At 40.6% G+C, this 22,591-nt stretch overlaps 1 long non-coding RNA gene across 22 annotated transcripts; it reads right to left on the bottom strand.

Moving 5' to 3' along the window:
* Nucleotides 1-17,095: 17,095 nt before the first annotated feature.
* LOC123053259 (uncharacterized) lies at nucleotides 17,096-21,749 on the bottom strand. Of its 22 annotated transcripts, none has more exons than XR_006425502.1 (8): nucleotides 21,035-21,748; nucleotides 20,025-20,389; nucleotides 19,756-19,899; nucleotides 19,402-19,673; nucleotides 19,092-19,147; nucleotides 18,909-18,994; nucleotides 18,440-18,824; nucleotides 17,182-17,704 (listed from the first exon to the last, which is right to left on the bottom strand). It is a non-coding gene; the product is annotated as an uncharacterized lncRNA (long non-coding RNA). The 22 variants fall into 22 exon arrangements; XR_006425510.1 differs by having other exon boundaries at nucleotides 19,756-19,864; XR_006425505.1 differs by adding an exon at nucleotides 17,096-17,114 and having other exon boundaries at nucleotides 17,615-17,704; nucleotides 19,402-20,389; nucleotides 21,035-21,749.
* Between the last annotated feature and the right edge of the window lie 842 nt (nucleotides 21,750-22,591).

Raw genomic sequence — 22,591 nt, 5'->3', positions numbered from 1 at the left:
GGGTTCGAGAACTATGTAAACATGAACGAGACACCTCTTTGGTCAATAACCAATAGCGGAACCTGGATGCCCATATTGGTTCCTGCATATTCTATGAAGATCTTTGTCAGTCGAACCTTATGAAAACATACGCAATTCCCTTTGTCTATCGGTATGTTCCTTGCCCGAGATTCGATCGTCGGTATCTTCATACATAGTTCAATCTCGTTACCGGCAAGTCTCTTTACTCGTTCCATAATACATCATCTTGTAACTAACTCCTTAGTCATTTTTCTTGCAAGCTTCTTGTGATGTGTATTACCGAGAGGGCCACAGATACCTCTCCAATACACGGAGTGACAAATCCTAGTCTCGATCCATGCCAACTCAACAGACACCTTCAGAGATACCTGTAGAGCATATTTATGATCACCCAGTTACGTTGTGACGTTTGATAGCACACAAGGTATTCCTCCGGTATCCGGGAGTTGCATGATCTCATAGTCGAAGGAATATGTATTTGACATTAAGAAAGCAATAGCAATAAACTGAACGATCATATGCCAAGTTAACAGATGGGTCTTGTCCATCACATCATTATTTTTATAATACAATGGATATATACAAGGGGGTAATTATTTTTGGCAAACTTCCATGAAAATATTGGAAACCCTACAGCGGGAATCCCTCACGTGTGCGCGGCACGGAGGGCACCATATGACATCATCAAAATAAAACATACAACTCAAACCAATCAAGATCATCAATCAACCCAAAATACAAAAGAAATCTACTCAAAACATCATAGGATGGCAACACATCATTGGATCATAATATGTGGTATAAAGCCCCATGTTCAAGTACGGGATTACAGGGGGGTGCGGGACAGTGCACCGCTTAAAAGAGACGAGGAAGGTGATGAAGAAGGTGATGTTGATGAAGACGATCATGATACGTATCCAACGTATCTACTTTTCCTAACGCTTTCCCTCTTGTTTTGGACTCTAATTTGCATGATTTGAATGAAACTAAGCCCGGACTGATGCTGTTTTCAGTAGAACTACCATGGTGTTGTTTTGTGAAGAAATAAAAGTTCTTGGAATGGAACGAAACATTGCTAGAATTTTTTATACAATAAATAAGAATTTCTAGAGCCAAGATCCACCGGAGGGGGGCACTTGGGTGGGCACAACCCACCAGGGCGCGCCCCCTCCTGGCGCGCCCAGGTGGGTTGTCCCCACCTGGTGGCCCCGCAGACCCTGAAACCGACGCTATAAAATCCTATTTTTCCAGAAAAAAATCAAGGAGAAAGAATTATCGCGATCCACGAGATGGAGCCGCTGTCACCTCCTGTTCTTCATCAGGAGGCCAAATCTGGAGTCCGTTTGGGGCTCCGGAGAGGGGGATCTTCGTTCTTCGTCATCACCAACCCTTCTCCATCGCCAATTCCATGATGCTCCCCACCGGGAGTGAGTAATTCCTTCGTAGGCTCGCTGGTCGGTGAGGAGTTGGATGAGATTCATCATGTAATCGATTTAGTTTTGTTAGGGCTTGATCCCTAGTGTCCACTATATTCTAAGATTGATGTTGCTATGACTTTGCCATGCTTAATGCTTGTCACTTTAGGCCCGGGTGCCATGAATTCAGATCTAAACCGTTTATGGTATCATCATTATATCCATGTTCTAGATTTGATCTTGCAAGTTATAGTCACCTACTACGTGTTATGATCCAGCAACCCCGAAGTGACAATAGTCGGGACCACTCCCGGTGATGATCGTAGTTTGACGAGTTCATGTATTCACTAAGTGTTAATGCTTTGTTCCGGTTCTCTATTAAAAGGAGGCCCTAATATCCCTTAGTTTCTAATATGGACCCCGCTGCCACGGGAGGGTAGGACAAAAGATGTCATGCAAGTTCTTTCCATAAGCACGTATGACTATTTACAGAATACATGCGTACATTATATTGATGAACTAGGTCCTATCATTTTTCTTCTTCTTTTTCTTCTTAGAAGGACTAGGTGGACTAGTGTTATTTCTTTGTGAATCTTGTTCAATTATTTTTGGGTGTCCCTCAGGATAAAGTGGTTCCTGGGTCATTTTACCTCCTCTAGTTGCAACTCTAACAGCAAAGTCATGCATATTATGATTCATTTCATCAAGTAATTCTCTTTGTGATTTAGCAACTTGTTCTAGTTGAGTTTGAACCATAGAAGCATGTTTTCCCACACCTCTAACATCATTTGAGATTCTAAATAACAAGTCACTCAAGCGAGCAATCATATCAGAATTATATTTCAACTGTTTCATAACATTTGCATTGAAGTGATCTTGTTTTCTAATATAGTTTTCAAACTCATAAAGGCATTGACTAGGATGCATATTGTGAGGATTGTCATTTTCATTGAACATCATAAGAGAATTTACCTCTACCACCTTAGGCAGTGGTGGTGTATTAAGCCCATGTATTTCTTTCATAGATTTAATACCTTTTTCTTTCATAGATTTCTTTGCCTCTTGCATATCCTCAGGACTGCAATATAATATACCCCTCTTCTTCGGAGTGGGTTTAGGCGGTGGTTCAGGAATAGTCCAATCATCATAATTTTTCAATATGTTATTCAATAATTCTTTGCTGCCTCTTGAGCACTGCGTTGGTTTTCCCTTGAAGAGGAAAGGGTGATGCAGCAAAGTAGCGTAAGTATTTCCCTCAGTTTTTGAGAACCAAGGTATCAATCTAGTAGGAGGCTACGCGCGAGTCCCTCGCACCTACACAAAACAAATAAATCCTCGCAACCAACGCGATAAGGGGTTGTCAATCCCTACACGGTCACTTACGAGAGTGAGATCTGATAGATATGATAGGATAATATTTTTGGTATTTTTGTGATAAAGATGCAAAGTAAAATAAAAGCAAAGTAAAAGGCAACGGAAATAACTAAGTGTTGGAAGATTAATATGATGAAGATAGACCCGGGGGCCATAGGTTTCACTAGTGGCTTCTCTCAAGAGCATAAGTATTTTACGGTGGGTGAACGAATTACTGTTGAGCAATTGACAAAATTGAGAATAGTTATGAGAATATCTAGGTATGATCATGTATATAGGCATCACGTCCGAGACAAGTAGACCGACTCCTGCCTGCATCTACTACTATTACTCCACACATCGACCTCTATCCAGCATGCATCGAGAGTATTAAGTTCATAAGAATAGAGTAACGCCTTAAGCAAGATGACATGATGTAGAGGGATAAATTCATGCAATATGATTAAAAAAACCCATCTTGTTATCCTCGATGGCAACAATACTATTCGTGTCTTGCTGCCCCTACTGTCACTGGGAAAGGACACCGCAAGATTGAACCCAAAGCTAAGCACTTCTCCCATTGCAAGAAAGATAAACCTAGTAGGCCAAACCAAACTGATAATTCGAAGAGACTTGCAAAGATAACCAATCATACATAAAAGAATTCAGAAGATTCAAATATTGTTCATAGATAAACTTGATCATAAACCCACAATTCATCGGTCTCAAAAAACACACCGCAAAAGAAGATTACATCGAATAGATCTCCACGAGAGAGGGGGAGAACATTGTATTGAGATCCAAAAAGAGAGAAGAAGCCATCTAGCTAATAACTATGGACCCGAAGGTCTGAGGTAAACTACTCACACTTCATCGGAGAGGCTATGGTGTGTTGATGTAGAAGCCCTCCGTGATGGATGCCCCCTCCGGCGGAGCTCCGGAACAGGCCCCAAGATGGGATCTCGTGGGTACAGAAGGTTGCGGCGGTGGAATTAGGTTTTTGGCTCCGTATCTGATCGTTTGGGGGTACGTAGGTATATATAGGAGGAAGGAGTACGTCGGTGGAGCAACAGGGGGCCCACAAGGGTGGAGGGCACACCCTGGGGGGGTAGGCGCGCCCCCTACCTCGTGGCTTCCTCTTTTGTTTCTTGACGTAGGGTCCAAGTCTCCTGGATCATGTTCGTTCCGAAAATCACGTTCCCGAAGGTTTCATTCCGTTTGGACTCCGTTTGATATTCTTTTTCTGCGAAACTCTAAAATAGGCAAAAACAGCAATTCTGGGCTGGGCCTCCGGTTAGTAGGTTAGTCCCAAAAATAATATAAAAGTGAATATTAAAGCCCAATAATGTCCAAAACAGAAGATAATATAGCATGGAGCAATCAAAATTATAGATACGTTGGAGACGTATCAAGCATCCCCAAGCTTAATTCCTGCTCGTCCTCGAGTAGGTAAATGATAAAAACAGAATTTTTGATGCGGAGTGCTACTTGGCATAATTTTCAATGTAATTCTTCTTAATTGTGGTATGAATATTCAGATCCGAAAGATTCAAGATAAAAGTTCATATTGACATAAAAATAATAATACTTCAAGCATACTAACTAAGCAATTATGTCCTCTCAAAATAACATGGCCAAAGAAAGTTCATCCCTACAAAATCATATAGTTTAGTCATGCTCCATCTTCGTCACACAAAAATGCTCTCATCATGCACAACCCCGATGACAAGCCAAGCAATTGTTTCATACTTTAGTAATCTCAAACTTATAAACCCTCACGCAATACATGAGCGCGAGCCATGGACATAGCACTATGGGTGGAATAGAATATGATGATGGGGGTTATGTGGAGAAGACAAAAAAGGAGAAAGTCTCACATCAACGAGGCTAATCAATGAGCTATGGAGATGCCCATCGATTGATGTTAATGCAAGGAGTAGGGATTGCCATGCAACGGATGCACTAGAGCTATAAATATATGAAAGCTCAACAAAAGAAACTAAGTGGGTGTGCATCCAACTTGCTTGCTCACGAAGACCTAGGGCACTTGAGGAGGCCCATTGTTGGAATATACAAGCCAAGTTCTATAATGAAAAATTCCCACTAGTATATGAAAGTGACAAAACAAGAGACTCTCTATCATGAAGATTATGGTGCTACTTTGAAGCACAAGTGTGGTAAAGCATAGTAACATTGTCCCTTCTCTCTTTTTCTCTCATTTTTTGGGCCTTCTCTTTTTTATGGCCTTTCTCTTTTTTTTTATTCCTCACTTGGGACAATGCTCTAGAAAATGATGATCATCACACCTCTATTTATTTACAACTCAATGATTACAACTTGATACTAGAACAAAGTATGACTCTATATGAATGCCTCCGGCGGTGTACTGGGATATGCAATGAACCAAGAGTGACATGTATGAAAGAATTATGAACGGTGGCTTTGCCACGAATACTATGTCAACTACATGATCATGCGAAGCAATATGACAATGATGAACGTGTCATGATAAACTGGATGGTGGAAAGTTGCATGGCAATATATCTCGGAATGGCTATGGAAATGCCATAATAGGTAGGTATGGTGGCTGTTTTGAGGAAGATATAAGGAGGCTTATGTGTGAAAGAGCGTATCATATCACGGGGTTTGGATGCACCGGCGAAGTTTGCACCAACTCTCAATGTGAGAAAGGGCAATGCGCGGTACCGAAGTGGCTAGCAATGGTGGAAAGGTGAGAGTGTGTGTAATCCATGGACTCAACATTAGTCATAAAGAACTCACATACTTATTGCAAAAATCTACAAGTCATCAAAAACAAGCACTACGCGCATGCTCCTAGGGGGATAGATTGGTAGGAAAAGACCATTGCTCGTCCCCGGCCGCCACTCATAAGGAAGACAATCAAAGAACACCTCATGTTTCAAATTTATTACATAACGTTTACCATACGTGCATGCTACAGGACTTGCAGACTTCAACACAAGTATTCCTCAAATTCACAACTACTCAACTAGCATGACTTTAATATCACTACCTCCATGTCTCAAAACAATCATTAAGCATCAAACTTCTCTTAGTATTCAACGCACTCATAAGAAAGTTTCCACTAATCTTGAATACCTAGCATATTAGGATTATTTAAGCAAATTACCATGCTAATTAAGACTCTCAAAATAATCTAAGTGAAGCATGAGAGATCAATAGTTTCTATAAAAAAAATCCACCACCGTGCTCTAAAAGATATAAGTGAAGTACTAGAGCAAAAACTATATAACTCAAAAGATATAAGTGAAGCACATAGAGTATTCTAATAATTTCCGAATCATGTGTGTCTCTCTCAAAAGGTGTGTACAGCAAGGATGATTGTGGTAAACTAAAAAGCAAAGACTCAAATCATACAAGGCACTCCAAGCAAAACACATATCATGTGGTGAATAAAAATATAGCTCCAAGTAAAGTTACCGATGGAAGTAGACGAAAGAGGGGATGCCTTCCGGGGCATCCCCAAGCTTTGGCTTTTTGGTGTCCTTAGATTATCTTGGGGGTGCCATGGTCATCCCCAATCTTAGGCTCTTGCCACTCCTTGTTCCATAATCCATCAAATCTTTCACCCAAAACTTGAAAACTTCACAACACAAAACTTAGCAGAAAATCTCGTGAGCTCCGTTAGCGGAAAAAAACAAAAGACCACTTCAAGGTACTGTAATGAACTCATTATTTATTTATATTGGTGTTAAACCTACTGTATTCCAACTTCTCTATGGTTTATAAACTATTTTACTAGCCATAGATTCATCAAAATAAGCAAACAACACACGAAAAACAGAATCTGTCAAAAACAGAACAGTCTGTAGTAATCTGTAACTAACGCAAACTTCTGGAACTCCAAAACATCAGCCAAAATAGGAAGACCTAGAAAATTTGTTTATTGATCAGCAGCAATTGGAATAAATATTTTATCACGTTCTGGTGATTTTTAACAATTATTTTCGTGAACAGAAAGTTTCTGGAAATTACAGCAAGATCAAATAACTATCATCCAAGAAGATCCTATAGGTCTAACTTGGCACAAACACTAATTAAAACATAAAAACACATCTAACTAGAGGCTAGATCAAATATTTATTCCTAAACAGAATAAAAAAGCAAAAAACTAAAAATAAAATTGGGTTGCCTCCCAACAAGCGCTATCGTTTAACGCCCCTAGCTAGGCATAAAAGCAAGGATAGATCTAGGTATTGCCATCTTTGGTAGGCAATCCATAAGTGGCTCTCATGATAGATTCATATGGTAAATTTATTTTCTTCCTAGGGAAGTGTTCCATGCCTTTCTTTAATGGAAATTGGAATCTAATATTCCCTTCCTTCATGTCAATAATTGCACCAATCGTTCCAAGGAAAGGTCTACCAAGAATAATAGGACATGAACGATTGCAATCTATATCAAGAACAATATAATCTACGGGCACATAGTTCCTATTTGCAAAAATAAGAACATCATTAATTCTTCCCATAGGTTTCTTAATAGTGGAATCCGCAAGGTGCAAGTTTAAAGAGCAATCATCAAAATCATGGAAACCTAGCAAATCACACAAAGTTTTTGGAATCGTGGAAACACTAGCACCCAAATCACACAAAGCATAGCATTTATGATCTTTAATCTTAATTTTAATAGTAGGTTCCCACTCGTCATAAAGTTTTCTAGGGATAGAAACTTCCAACTCAAGTTTTTCTTCATAAGATTGCATCAAAGCATCAACGATATGATTGGTAAAAGCTTTATTTTGACTATAAGCATGAGGAGAATTTAGCACGGATTGCAACAAGGAAATACAATCTATCAAAGAGCAATTATCATAATTAAATTCCTTGAAGTCCAAAATAGTGGGTTTATTAATATCTAGGGTTTTGTTCTCTTCAATCCCACTTTTATCAATTTTAGCATCAAGATCTAAAAACTCCGAATTTTTGGAACGCATTCTAGGTAAAGGTGGATCATATTCAGTCCCATCATTATCGAGATTCATATTGCAAAACAAGGATTTAATAGGGGACACATCAATAACTTTTAGATCTTCATCTATATTTTCATAGAAATTTGAGAACACGCTTTTATAAAGCAATCTTTCTTAGCACGCATCCTAGCGGTTCTTTCTTTGCACTCATCAATGGAAATTCTCATGGCTTTGAGAGACTCATTGATATCATGCTTAGGAGGAATAGATCTCAGTTTCAAGGAATCAACATCAAGAGAAATTCTATCAACGTTCCTAGCCAATTCATCAACTTTAAGCAATTTTTCTTCAAGCAAAGCATTGAAATTCTTTTGAGAATTCATAAACTCTTTAACACTAGTCTCAAATTCAGAGGGCATCTTATTAAAATTTCCATAAGAGTTGTTGTAGGAATTACCATAATTATTAGAGGAATTGCTAGGATAAGGCCCAGGATTAAAGTTTCCTCTATACGCGTTGTTACCAAAATTATTCCTACCAACAAAATTCACATCCATAGATTCATTATTATTCTCAATCAAAGTAGACAAGGGCATATCATTAGGATCAGAAGAAACACTCTTAGTAGCAAATAATTTCATAAGTTCATCCATCTTTCCACTCAAAACATTAATTTCTTCTATCGCATGCACTTTTTTATTAGTAGATCTTTCAGTGTGCCCTTGAGAATAATTAACCATAATATTATCTAGGAGTTTAGTAGCTTCTCCTAAAGTGATTTCCATAAAAGTGCCTCCCTCGGCCGAATCTAAAAGATTTCTAGAAGCAAAATTCAATCCGGCATAAAAAAATTGTATAATCATCCACAAATTCAAACCATGAGTAGGGCAATTACGTATCATTAATTTCATCCTCTCCCAAGATTGTGCAACATGTTCATGAACAAGTTGCTTAAAATTCATAATATCGTTTCTAAGAGAGATGATCTTAGCGGGAGGAAAATACTTAGAGATAAAAGCATCTTTGCACTTGTTCCAAGAATCAATACTATTTTTAGGCAGAGACGAAAACCAAGCTTTAGCACGATCTCTAAGCGAAAAAGGAAATAGCTTCAATTTAACAATATCATTATCAATATCTTTCTTCTTTTGCATATCACACAAATCAACAAAGCTATTTAGATGAGTAGCGGCATCTTCGCTAGGAAGGCAGGCGAATTGATCTTTCATAACAAGATTCAACAAAGCAGCATTGATTTCACAAGATTCAGTATCGGTAAGAGTAGCAATCGGAGTGCTAAGGAAATCATTATTGTTGGTATTGGTAAAGTAACATAATTTGGTATTATCTTGAGCCATCATGACAAACAAGCAATCCAACACACGAGCAGACAAAAAGCAAGCGAAAAAGAGGCGAGCGAAAAAGAGAGGGCGAATAAAACGGCAAGGGTGAAGTGGGGGAGAGGAAAATGAGAGGCAAATGGCAAATAATGTAATGCGGGAGATAAGGGTTTGTGATGGGTACTTGGTATGTTGACTTTTGCGTAGACCTCCCCGGCAACGGCGCCAGAAATGGCTCGTTGTCGGGAGTCCAAATCTTGACTTGACCTTGCGTAAGCCTCCCCGGCAACGGCGCCAAAAATCCTTCTTGCTACCTCTTGAGCACTGCATTGGTTTTCCTTAAAGAGGAAAGGGTGATGCAGCAAAGTAGCGTAAGTATTTCCCTCAGTTTTTGAGAACCAAGGTATCAATCCAATAGGAGGCTACGCGCGAGTCCCTCGCACCTACACAAAACAAATAAATCCTCGCAACCAACGCGATAAGGGGTTGTCAATCCCTACACAGTCACTTACGAGAGTGAGATCTGATAGATATGATAGGATAATATTTTTGGTATTTTTGTGATAAAGATGCAAAGTAAAATAAAAGCAAAGTAAAAGGCAACGGAAATAACTAAGTGTTGGAAGATTAATATGATGAAGATAGACCCGGGGGCCATAGGTTTCACTAGTGGCTTCTCTCAAGAGCATAAGTATTTTATGGTGGGTGAACAAATTACTGTTGAGCAATTAACAGAATTGAGAATAGTTATGAGAATATCTAGGTATGATCATGTATATAGGTATCACGTCCGAGACAAGTAGACCGACTCCTGCCTGCATCTACTACTATTACTCCACACATCGATCGCTATCCAGCATGCATCTAGAGTATTAAGTTCATAAGAACAGAGTAACGCCTTAAGCAAGATGACATGATGTAGAGGGATAAATTCATGCAATATGATAAAAAAAACCCATCTTGTTATCCTCGATGGCAACAATACTATACATGCCTTGCTGCCCCTACTGTCAATGGGAAAGGACACCGCAAGATTGAACCCAAAGCTAAGCACTTCTCCCATTGCAAGAAAGATCAATCTAGTAGGCCAAATCAAACTGATAATTCAAAGAGACTTGCAAAGATAACCAATCATACATAAAAGAATTCAGAAGATTCAAATATTGTTCATAGATAAACTTGATCATAAACCCACAATTCATCGGTCTCAACAAACACACCGCAAAAGAAGATTACATCGAATAGATCTCCACGAGAGAGGGGGAGAACATTGTATTGAGATCCAAAAAGAGAGAAGAAGCCATCTAGCTAATAACTATGGACCCGAAGGTCTGAGGTAAACTACTCACACTTCATCGGAGAGGCTATGGTGTTGATGTAGAAGCCCTCCGTGATGGATGCCCCCTCCGGCGGAGCTCCGGAACAGGCCCCAAGATGGGATCTCGTGGGTACAGAAGGTTGCGGCGGTGGAATTAAGTTTTTGGCTCCGTATCTGATCGTTTGGGGGTACGTAGGTATATATAGGAGGAAGGAGTACGTCGGTGGAGCAACAGGGGTCCCACGAGGGTGGAGGGCACGCCCTGGGGGGGGGGGGTAGGCGCGCCCCCCTACCTCGTGGCTTCCTCTTTTGTTTCTTGACGTAGGGTCCAAGTCTCCTGGATCATGTTCGTTCCGAAAATCACGTTCCCGAAGGTTTCATTCCGTTTGGACTCCGTTTAATATTCTTTTTCTGCGAAACTCTGAAATAGGCAAAAAACAGCAATTCTGGGCTGGGCCTCCGGTTAGTAGGTTAGTCCCAAAAATAATATAAAAGTGAATATTAAAGCCCAATAATGTCCAAAACAGAAGATAATATAGCATGGAGCAATAAAAATTATAGATACGCTGGAGACGTTTCATTCTTGAGCTTGTCCAACAGTTCGTTCCCTGAAAACACAACCAGCACAACTATCTAGGAAGTCCCTAGAAGCATCGGTTAGTCCATTGTAGAAGATATCAAGTATTTCATTTTTCTTAAGAGGATGATCAGGCAAAGCATTAAGTAACCGGAGAAGCCTCCCCCAAGCTTGTGGGAGACTCTCTTCTTTAGTTTGCACAAAGTTAAATATTTCCTGTAAGGCAGCTTGTTTCATATGAGGAGGAAAATGCTTTTCAGAGAAGTAATAAATCATATCATGGGGACTACGCACAGAATCAGGAGCAAGAGTATTGTACCAAGCTTTAGCATCACCCTTTAATGAGAAAGGAAATAATTTGAGAATAAAATAGTAGCGCGTTTTCTCATCATGAGTAAAAAAGGTGGCTATATCATTCAGCTTAGTAAGATGTGCCACAACAGTTTTTGTTTCATAACCATGGAAAGGATCAGATTCAACCAGAGTAACTAACTCTGGGTCGACAGAGAATTCATAATCCTTATCAGCAATACAGATAGGTGAAGTACCAAACTTAGGATCACATTTCATTCTAGCATTCAAAGATTTTTTCTTTATACTTGCATAGTAATTTCTCTAGATCATCTCTATCATTGCAAGCAAGAATATCTCTTGTTGCGTCTTAACTCATAACATAACCTTCAGGTACCTTAGGCAATTCATATCTAGGAAGGCTAGTTCTAGCAGGTGTTTCAGGAGATTCAGTTTCAAGCTCATCATCAGATTCAACAACATCATGTTGTATAACTATAGCAATTTGTTTATCAAGAAAGTCATCAAGTGGCACATCATCATTAGCAAGAAAGGTACTAGCATCATCATAAGCATCATCCATAGTAGAAGTAGCATCATCAATAATTTGCGACATATCAAAGATAGCATTTGGTGGTGTTTGATAACCCACAAGTATAGGGGATCAATTGTAGCCTCTTTCGATAAGTAAGAGTGTCGAACCCAACGAAGAGCTAAAGGTAGAACAAATATTCCCTCAAGTTCTATCGACCACCGATACAACTCTACGCATGCTTAACGTTCGCTTTACCTAGAACAAGTATTGAACTAGAAGTACTTTGTAGGTGTTTTTGGATAGGTTTGCAAGATAATAAAGAGCACGTAAATAAAAAGTAGGGGCTGTTTAGATAAAGACACAACTAAATTAGTTTTAGCAGAGAGCTTTTTGTTACGAGAAAGTTATTTGTCCCTAGGCAATCGATAACTAGACCGATAATCGTTATTGCAATTTTATATGAGGGAGAGGCATAAGCTAACATACATTCTCTAATTGGATCATATGCACTTATGATTGGAACTCTAGCAAGCGTCCGCAACTACTAAAGATCATTAAGGTAAAACCCAACCATAGCATTAAAGTATCAAGTCCTCTTTATTCCCATACGCAAACAACCTACTTACTCGGGTATGTGCTTCTGTCACTCACGCCACCCACCATAAGCAAATCATGAACATATTGCAAACCCTACAGCGGGGATCCCTCACGCTTGCGTGACACGGAGAGCACCATAGGACAGCACCAATAATAAAACATGCAACTCAAACCAATCATGATCATCAATTAACCCATAGGACAAAACGGATCTACTCAAACATCATAGGATAGCCATACATCATTGGGAAATAATATATAGCATTGAGCACCATGTTTAAGTAGAGATTACAGCGGGTAAAAGAGGGGTTACACCGCTGCATTGAGGGGGGAAGAGTTGGTGATGATGGCGGTGAAGTTGTTGGTGAAGATTGCGGTGATGATGATGGCCCCCGGTGGCACTCCGGCGCCATCGGAAGCGAGGGGGAGAGAGCCCCCCTCCTTCTTCTTCTTCCTTGACCTCCTCCCTAGATGGGAGAAGGCTTTCCCCTCTGGTCCTTGGTCTCCATGGCATGGGAGGGGCGAGAGCCCCTCCGAGATTGGATCTGTCTCTCTGTCTCTCTCTATTTCTACGTTCTGGGATTCTGCTCTTTCACCGTTTCTTATATATCCGGAGATCCGTAACTCCGATTGGATTGAAACCTTCGCCCATATTTTCTCCTAAAATTAGCTTTCTTGCGGCAAAAGAATAGCAGCAACCACCTTACGGGGGGCCCACGAGGGTCAGGGGCGCGCCCAGGGGGCAGGCGTGCCCCCTGCCTCGTGGCCCCCTCGGGCACCTTCTCGCGTTGATTCTTCTTCCCATATTTCACAAATATTCCAAAAATATTCTCCGTCCGTTTTTATTCCGTTTGGACTCCATTTGGTATGGGGTTTCTGCGAAACATAAAACATGCAACAAACAGGAACTGGCACTCGGCACTGGATCAATATGTTAGTCCCAAAAATAATATAAAAAGTTGCCAAAAGTATAAGAAAGTTGTATAATATTGGCATGGAACAATAAAAAATTATAGATATGATGGAGACGTATCTGCATCCCCAAGCTTAATTCCTGCTCGTCCTCGAGTAGGTAAATGATAAAAAAGATAATTTTTGATGTGGAATGCTACCTAGCATAATCTTGATCACATAATCTAATCATGGCATGAATATTAAGACACGAGTGATTCAAAGCGATAGTCTATCATTTGACATTAAGACAATAATACTTCAAGCATACTAACCAAGCAATTATGTCTTATCAAAATAACATAGCCAAAGAAAGCTCATCCCTACAAAATCATATAGTCTGGCTATGCTCCATCTTCACCACACAAAGCATTCAAATCATGCACAACCCCGATGACAAGCCGAGCAATTAGTTCATACTTTTTAACGCGCTTCAGCCTATTCAACCCTCACGCAATACATGAGCGCAAGCCATGGACATAGCACTATGGGTGAAATAGAATATGATGATGGAGGTTTGTGTGAGAACACAAAAAAAAGAGAAAGTCTCACATCGACGCGGCTAATTAACAGGCTATGGAGATGCCCATCAATTGATGTCAATGTGAGGAGTAGGGATTGCCATGCAACGGATGCACTAGAGCTATAAGTGTATGAAAGCTCAAACTGAAACTAAGTGGGTGTGCATACAACTTGCCTGCTCATGAAGACCTAGGGCATTTGAGGAAGCCCATCATTGGAATATACAAGCCAAGTTCTATAATGAAAATTCCCACTAGTATATGAAAGTGATAACTCAAGAGACTCTCTATATGAAGAACATGGTGCTACTCCGAAGCACAAGTGTGGTAAAAGGATAGTAACATTGCCCCTTCTCTCTTTTTCTCTCATTTTTTTGTTTTTTTCTTTTTTTGGTGGGCTTCTTTGGCCTCTTTTATTTATTTTTAAAGTCCGGAGTCTCATCCCGATGGGGGAATCATAGTCTCCATCATCCTTTCCTCACTGGGGCAATGCTCTAATAATGATGACCATCACACTTTTATTTACTTACAACTCAATATTACAACTCGATACTAGAACAAAGATATGAATCTATATGAATGCCTCCGGCGGTGTACCGGGATGTGCAATGACCTAGCGTAGCAATGACATCAAAAAACGGACAAGCCATGAAAACATCATGCTAGCTATCTTATGATCATGCAGAGCAATATGACAATAAATGCTCAAGTCATGTATATGATGATGGAAGTTGCATGACAATATATCTCGGAATGGCTATGGAAATGCCATGATAGATAGGTATGGTGGCTGTTTTGAGGAAGATATAAGGAGGCTTATGTGTGATAGAGCGCATCGTATCACGGGGTTTGGATGCACCGGCGAAGTTTGCACCAACTCTCGAGGTGAGAAAGGGCAATGCACGATACCGAAGAGGCTAGCAATGATGGAAGGGTGAGAGTGAGTATAATCCATGGACTCACATTAGTCATAAAGAACTCATATACTTATTGCAAAAGTTTATTAGCCCTCGAAGCAAAGTACTACTACACATGCCCCTAGGGGGATAGATTGGCAGGAAAAGACCATCGCTCGTCCCCGACCGCCACTCATAAGGAAGGCAATCAATAAATACCTCATGCTCCAACTTCGTTACATAACGGTTCACCATACGTGCATGCTACGGGACTTGCAAACCTCAACACAAGTATTTCTCAATTTCACAATTACTCAACTGGCACGACTCTAATATCACCACCTTTATATCTCAAAACTATTGCAAGGAATCAAACATATCATATTCAGTGATCTACATGTTTTATGTAGGATTTTATGACTAACCATGTGAATGACCAATTCCTGTCATCTCTCTAAATAGATATAAGTGAAGAAAGAGAGTTTAATTCTTTCTACAAAAGATATGCCCATGCTCTAACAAATATAAGTGAAGCAAAAGAGCATTCTACAAATGGCGGTTTTCTATGTGAAGAGAAACAGGCAATCCAAACTTCAAATGATATAAGCGAAGCACATGAAGCATTCTATAAATCCATACTCAAAAGATTTAAGTGAAGTGCAATGAGAATTCTATAAATCAACCAAGGAATATCACATACCAGCATGGTGCATAAAAGAAAAGTGAAAACTAAATGCAAAAGACGCTCCAAGATTTACACATATCGCATGAACGAAACGAATCCGAAAACATACCGATACTTGTTGAAGAAAGATGGGATGCCTTCCGGGGCATCCCCAAGATTAGACGCTTGAGTCTCCTTGAATATTTACTTGGGGTGCCTTTTGCATCCCCAAGCTTGAGCTCTTGCCTCTCCTTCTTCTCCTCACATGGAGACATCCTCGATCTTCGAACACTTCATCCACACAAAACTCAACAGAAAACTCGGTAAGATCCGTTAGTATAATAAAGCAAATCACTACTCTAAGTACTGTTGCAAACCAATTCATATTTTTTTGCATTGTAGCTACTGTAATATAACTTTTCCATGGCTTAATCCACTGATAGAAACTGATAGTTTCATCAAAACAAGCAAACTATGCATCAAAAACAGAATCTGTCTAAAACAGAACAGTCTGTAATAATCTGAACATTCACCATACCTATGGTACTCCAAAAATTCTACCAAAATTAGGAAAAATATTTTTTTACAGAAAGACAGTGCAAAAAGTTTCAGAACCATTTGACGTTCCAGTAAAAAATGTAAAATCGCGCACTACAGCCAAAGTTTCTGTCCTGCACCGCACAAACCAACAAGCATTGTAAACATCCTAAAGGCAAACCTTGGAACATTATTTTTATTATACAATGGAATTGTACAAGGGGATAATTATTTTTTTTGAAAAATTTCTGTAATCAAGATTCACAAAGTTTCCGTGAGCATGAACTAAGTTCAAGGAGCTCCCCCACTTCAACAATGCTTGTCTCTCTCACTTTCACTTTCCTTTTTGAAAAAGTTTTGGGTTCCCCTCTTTATTTTTTTGTTTTTAAACTATATAAAAGCACTCAACAGAAATAAATGACTCTCTAAAACTTCCGGGTTGTCTCCCTGGCAGCGCTTTCTTTAAAGCCATTAAGCTAGGCATATAGTGCTCAAGTAATGGATCCACCCGGATCCCAAGGTATACTAGTAGAACGCCCGTGCGTTGCCACGGGCTGTATTGCCGACTTTTTTTTTACCGTTATAAAGCGCTATCATTTTCTTTCTTCTTTTCTTCTCCCAACTAAAAATGTTTTTGAATTTAAAATTATAGAGTAGAACTTATACGAAATATGCTACAAAAATATCATCTTGTGTTAAAAACCATAGAACCGGCGATCTTTAATAAGGCCATCAGAAAGACATGCGTAAGGCAAGATAGTACTAAGGTGACTATGATTTGCCACGGATCCAAGACATGAAAGTCAAACTATAATAATTTGCTCATACACACTATGTGTAATTTAGACATAGATCAATTAAAGTCCAAAAAGAATAGTGATGAACAACGATCCTGTCATAATTCTAATCACAACATATGTTTGAAATATTTTTTTGGTTATACAAAAACAAACAAATAACATGCTTCTTTATAAAAATTAGAACTATTGCTTCCAAGGATGACTCCCTAGGTACGAGAATCAATCTGAAGCTGCCTTTGAGTAAACTATGATGCAAGAGGCTTTCAACCAAGAACCAGAATTGGGTTGACTACCCACAAAGGTCAGAACTATTCTTTAGAACTTCATAAAAAGCTAAATTCAATCTACAAATAAATATGAAGAGAGGTTAGTAAGTAAAACTAAGTCATGACTAAAATATTGAGGGGGGGATGATTGTTTTTAGTCCAAAGATGAATACCCCAGTATAATAAGAAATAGCATTGTGCATCGACAACAATAAAAAATAGTAGTAGCCTCTCAATCCCTCGCTATCTCTCTACAGCTCTTTACTACTCTCTTTTATTCCTCTCCCAAGACCACACACGACAACAACAACACGCTCAATCTCTCTTCTTACCCCAAAATCAGCAGCTAATCTTTCTTCTTCCTCTCAAATTGAACATCAATGCCCAAGCACCGCCAACCACCACACCGATCACTCGATCATGCATTCTGTCGTCCAGACGCACTGCACGCATGCACCATTGCCCCGCCTCTCTCTCCAACGCCTCACCCCCGCCCCACTGCGATCAAGGCAGACAAAAAGAGTATGCTGTCCTTTATTAACTTTATTAATTGTCACATGGTTCATCAAAGAAATTACCTAGACCAACATTCATCAACAAGAAAACACCACGTATGGCACAAGCTGATGTGTTAGCTTCCTGGGGTAATGCTGGAAGGTCTTCACAACCTGGATAAGTAAAGTTTGAAAGGTTATAACCTCGACTAACAGAAAAAAATGAATTTTAATGCACACACATGTAGATACATCTCTATTATTTTCTGCTCTTATTTTTAGAATCAGATAGCCAACTTTTTCATTAGAATCAGAGTGAAGTCCATATACTACTTGCTCACAAGTCCTTGACAATGGAAAACTTTGACATCCTCCTTCGTGATCTTAAACACTTGTAGGTAATTTCCTCCTTCATGCTTTTGAACTCTTAAATAGTGCACTGCAGCTCCCGCATCCATGAGGCATCGTGCCCTGTTAGTGCAATGCAGCTCCCACATCGATGAGGCGGCGCGCTCCATCTCCTGGAGATAGACAAGCCACCGGTGCAGCCGCTGAATCCTCTCATCCCCACTTTAGGATAGCACTGCCCCACTGTAGGATTGTTCTGTGGCAACGCATGGGCAACCATGCATCTATTGCTGACTGGGATGGTGTGCATAAAACTACAGGCTGAACTTTGGATTGCCTAGATAAGCACTTGCACGTAGCATGCCTATATAACTATTTCCATAGATCAAGGTAATTCAAATGCAATAGACTGGTCCAATGTGGGTGACATGTACACTTAGTATTAACAATCAGAATGGGCAGAAATGACTGACTGAAAGTAGGAATGTCCGGTGTGCAGCGAAGTTTAATTTCTACATAAGAAGGAGGTGAAAGAAGAAAGTTTGACGATTGGGTACGTACCATGCTTACAGTCGGTCGTGGGAGTTCATGTCGGACTTCCAGCCAAGCAGCAGGCATGCCACCTCCTGCCACCACTCGCAGGTCGTCATGTATAGCACCATGTGAGCTCCTCAACCCCGCTCACGCCCCCGGCATCCGTGACCAACAGCCGCATTGTCGTGTTCACCGGTAGCCTAATCCCCAGATGGTAAAGTATCAAACAATATGAGCAGTGTCCTAATAAGCCCTCTAGATACTTCACTGGTTTAAGAATCTTTTCCTGACATAACAAATTTTGAATTTTCCTTTGCACATGTTTGATTGAGATAAATTTTGAACTTCCTTTGCCCATAGTAATATATCTGAATCAGCGCCCGCAGAGAATGTAATTTTCATCATAGGTAATCTACAATGGAGTATCAATTTCAGAAAATAAACAACATACTGACCAAAATATATTATGAAGTAAACTGTACAAGATTCAGCTTACCTTTTGCTTGGGAAGAACCTTTCCAATCATTTTATTGGTTCATCTGTCTCTAGTAAGGCACATGCAAACTTCCCTCTATTTGTAGTCTGTAGACATGATCCCAGCGTAAGGTTGAGCAAGCAAACAACTCACATATTGCTGGAAATGATTTAGAAATTATATATTTTAGTAAACATGCCTGACCTGTAAAAAGCCTTGGGTATTTCTCGGTTTTATAGTGCAGAGCTCAACAACTGAAACTAAAAATACATGCTGGGTCAAGACAAGCTGAAACATGGCTTAAAGCACATCACATGAAACATCAGTCTATCCTACGCCATTTGGGTGTGGTGGTGTGGGGGGATGGAGTTCGTTGTCACTGCTCGTTGAAGGTTGATAATATCACTGGAATTTTAATTGTCGGAAGCACATAAGCTAATTTCAACCCTTTGTCAAAAGCCAAAATGAAGGCAACCACATCACATCCCATGAGATAGAAGATTAGAGAACTTACCATCAAGATGGAAACTGGGACGGGCTCCCCTCCGTCGGATGTTTGTAGACGACATCATAATCGGGGCAAGTCATACTATGCCTCTGATGCGTCGGACATTACCAAACGGACAACGGAGGCTTCGCCAGTTCACAAACCCATGGTGTCCACTCCTCGTCGACTCTCATTCCTTCGCCGGCATCATGGGTCGGGCATCAACGAACAGTCCCCCATTGCTGTTGAGCACGGCCTCCAACGTCACAACACCAAAGTTGCAAATTGTCTTGATTTGACTACAACATAGAAAACATCATTCAAATGGCAGATTATAAATATGCAAGAGAAAATTATATTGCGCTATCGGATATATCACACAATCTCTGTTCTTTGTCTTCTCCATGGTGCACACAACAAAGAATGCTAGATTTTGGTCGATGCCTTGAGTTAACTGATGCCTGGTAAATAGATGATCGTGATCCAAAATCTGTACATGTTCAACCATCATTTTATAAGCACCTCCTGTAAGAAGTCTCCAATGGAAAGTAATGTTACTGAATGTTAGGTAAACCTGAACGACATAAAAATCAAGGTTGTACTATTACTGATAGATAGCTAACATGAACCACAAAGAACTTCAAAATAACCTTGTTTAGTCAGCCGTATCTCCTCGAACATTGAGCAGGTCCACACGAGTGCCTCCCCTCCATCTTGAAAGATAGCTGCCAGTAAAGCGGACCGATGTGCATCGTATCATATTGTTCTAGTCATATATAGAACCAATATAGATTATTAGAAAAATGGCATAACTCAATCGGACCAATTTATGCATAGATGAGGGTAAATTAATTGGATAATCAAGAAACGAGACAGAGAGATTCAATCGCTAATCGTTCCCCTACACAGAGAAGCAATTGATCTACTAATGCATGGCAGAATGTATGTCTTGCCCGAAATCAACATAGGAAGCTCCTTTTCTTTCACCAAACATGAAACATCAAGTGTACCCTACCTGCATACAGAACAAGACCAAGATCAACACATGCCTGTAAAATCGAGACCGCCAAATCTGATTCAAACACAAAACAAAAAGGAAGAGCCGCCAAGTCAGGCCGCAACCGCCTGGTCGTAACTGCTGCTGCTAGCAGGCATGTGTAAGAGGAAATCAGGCTGCCCCAACTATACGTTGAATTGCCCGTTTATTACCGAAACAGAAAATTACATATTTTCTATTTGATCAGCAATATACTTGGATCGTCATGAAATGCCTTGTGGATATAAAAAAGATCTTCGTCAGTCAGGTGTATAACATCTTCTTAAACTGCTAGTAACTCAGTTTGCTTCAGAATGGATTGTAACATATTCAATAGAAAACACTTGGTTATTATCAGAAGCATTCGGATGATGGTCAACGGGCTGGGTATGACTTGACTACAGATAAGTTTTACTGACAAACAACCACACCAACTTTCAATAGTAGAGCATTGAGCGGCTCCCATGTGCTTCTTGTTCACTGGTTTTTAGAACTACATCTCCAAATTTCTCCTTGTTCACTGGTTTTCAGAACTACATCTCCAAATTTTGACACAGAAGGCACGCTGACCCATTTGGGAGAACAAATGCAATATAGCAGATAAGAAATCAAATTGGGATTGACCTGCAACGGAAGAGAGGAGATAACAAATCTGTTGAAGATCGAGGAGCGGACACTTGGGCGCAGAGGTACCGCTCAACGGAGTGGTTCGGAGGCCATGGTCGACGAAGGAGAGAGGACGCGGCCCCGCTCGCAGGCGGCCGCCCCACGTGCGTGCACGTGCCCGGCAGTAGCATCTCTTTGTCAGGGACGACCTGATAAACTGGGACCGGGAGGATCAAGGCAGTGAAATCTCACCGGCGACCGGGGTGGAGGGATTGTCACGTCCCAGACGCAGATCTCGCCGTGGCCGCCGCCGAGGCGCCCATCGGCAGCCCTCGGGTAGATCGAGCAAGACGATGAGCGCGTGAGGGCAGATGTCTTCCGGGTCGTTGTGCGCTTCCCCTCCCGGCTGCCTTCCGCCGCCTCTGCCGGACGAAGGCGAAGGCGGATCTCGGCGGCGGTGTCCCGATGGTGACCTGGAGGCCTGCAACGATGGTGGCGGCGCCTCCTTTAGGACATCGGCGCCGACTCCTCGATGACTGCTCGGCGCCGGCAAAGGGATCCGTGGCTAGCGCCTGGTTTCCGTCGATGTAGCGAATAGATCGGCGGCGTTTCAGGGATCGCGGTGGCGGCGGCGGCATGGCTGCCGTCGTTGTAGCGAATAGATGAGGGTAGCCTCGGTCGTGAGGTTTCTTTCGTGCGAGGGGTCGTCGTTCCCAGGCCCGTCCGTTTCTTCCGGTTTATTTTCGTACGAGGGGGTCTTCAGTCGACCGGGGGAGGTGAGAGGATGACGAAAAAAACGGTTGAAAAAAAACCTGTCGAAAATAAACCTGTCGAAAATAAACCAGTCGAAAGTGGGGGGACTATTCAACCAACTCAGACATTAGGAGTAGAGATCAAAGCCAATTTTAATTAACAATGATTTGTAATTTAGTAGTGAGCACAAAGTAACATATATCATGTAATGAAGAAGTCTAACTCTCTTCCTATGCATCGGCATGTCATAATTCATGCACACATAGTAAAGGCCAATGCATAGTATAAACAGTTTCTTGCAATTTTATCATATTGGAAACATGGAGAGGCGGAGATATAGTTCCTCTCTCATAATAATTGCAAGTAGGAGCAGCAAGCACATGCATATTATATTCATCAAAATCATCATGTGCAACGGTAAAAGGCAACCCATCAATATAATCCTTAATAAGGGCAAACTTCTCCGATATAGTGTAGTCGGGAGAATTCAAAAATATAATAGGACTATCATGCGTGGGTGCAATAGCAACAGTTTTTTCATGTTTAACATAAGGAACTATAGCAAGTTCATCTCCATAAGCATAATTCATATTGGCATCTTGGCCACAAGCATAGCAAGCATCATCAAAAAGGGATATTTCAATCAACGGGATCATAACAATCATCATAGCAATCATCCCTCAGTAAGCATGAAGGGAAATTAAACAATGTATGAGTTGAAGAGTTACTCTCATTAGAAGGTGGGCATGGGTGATCAATTCGCTCTTCCTCCTTTTGTTCTTTGCTCTCCACCTCATCTTTTTCATCCAATGAGCTCACAAT

Source organism: Triticum aestivum, chromosome 2D (assembly GCF_018294505.1).
Source record: "Triticum aestivum cultivar Chinese Spring chromosome 2D, IWGSC CS RefSeq v2.1, whole genome shotgun sequence".
Classification (NCBI taxonomy): domain Eukaryota; kingdom Viridiplantae; phylum Streptophyta; class Magnoliopsida; order Poales; family Poaceae; genus Triticum; species Triticum aestivum.
This window is presented reverse-complemented; position numbering and strand designations above follow the sequence as displayed.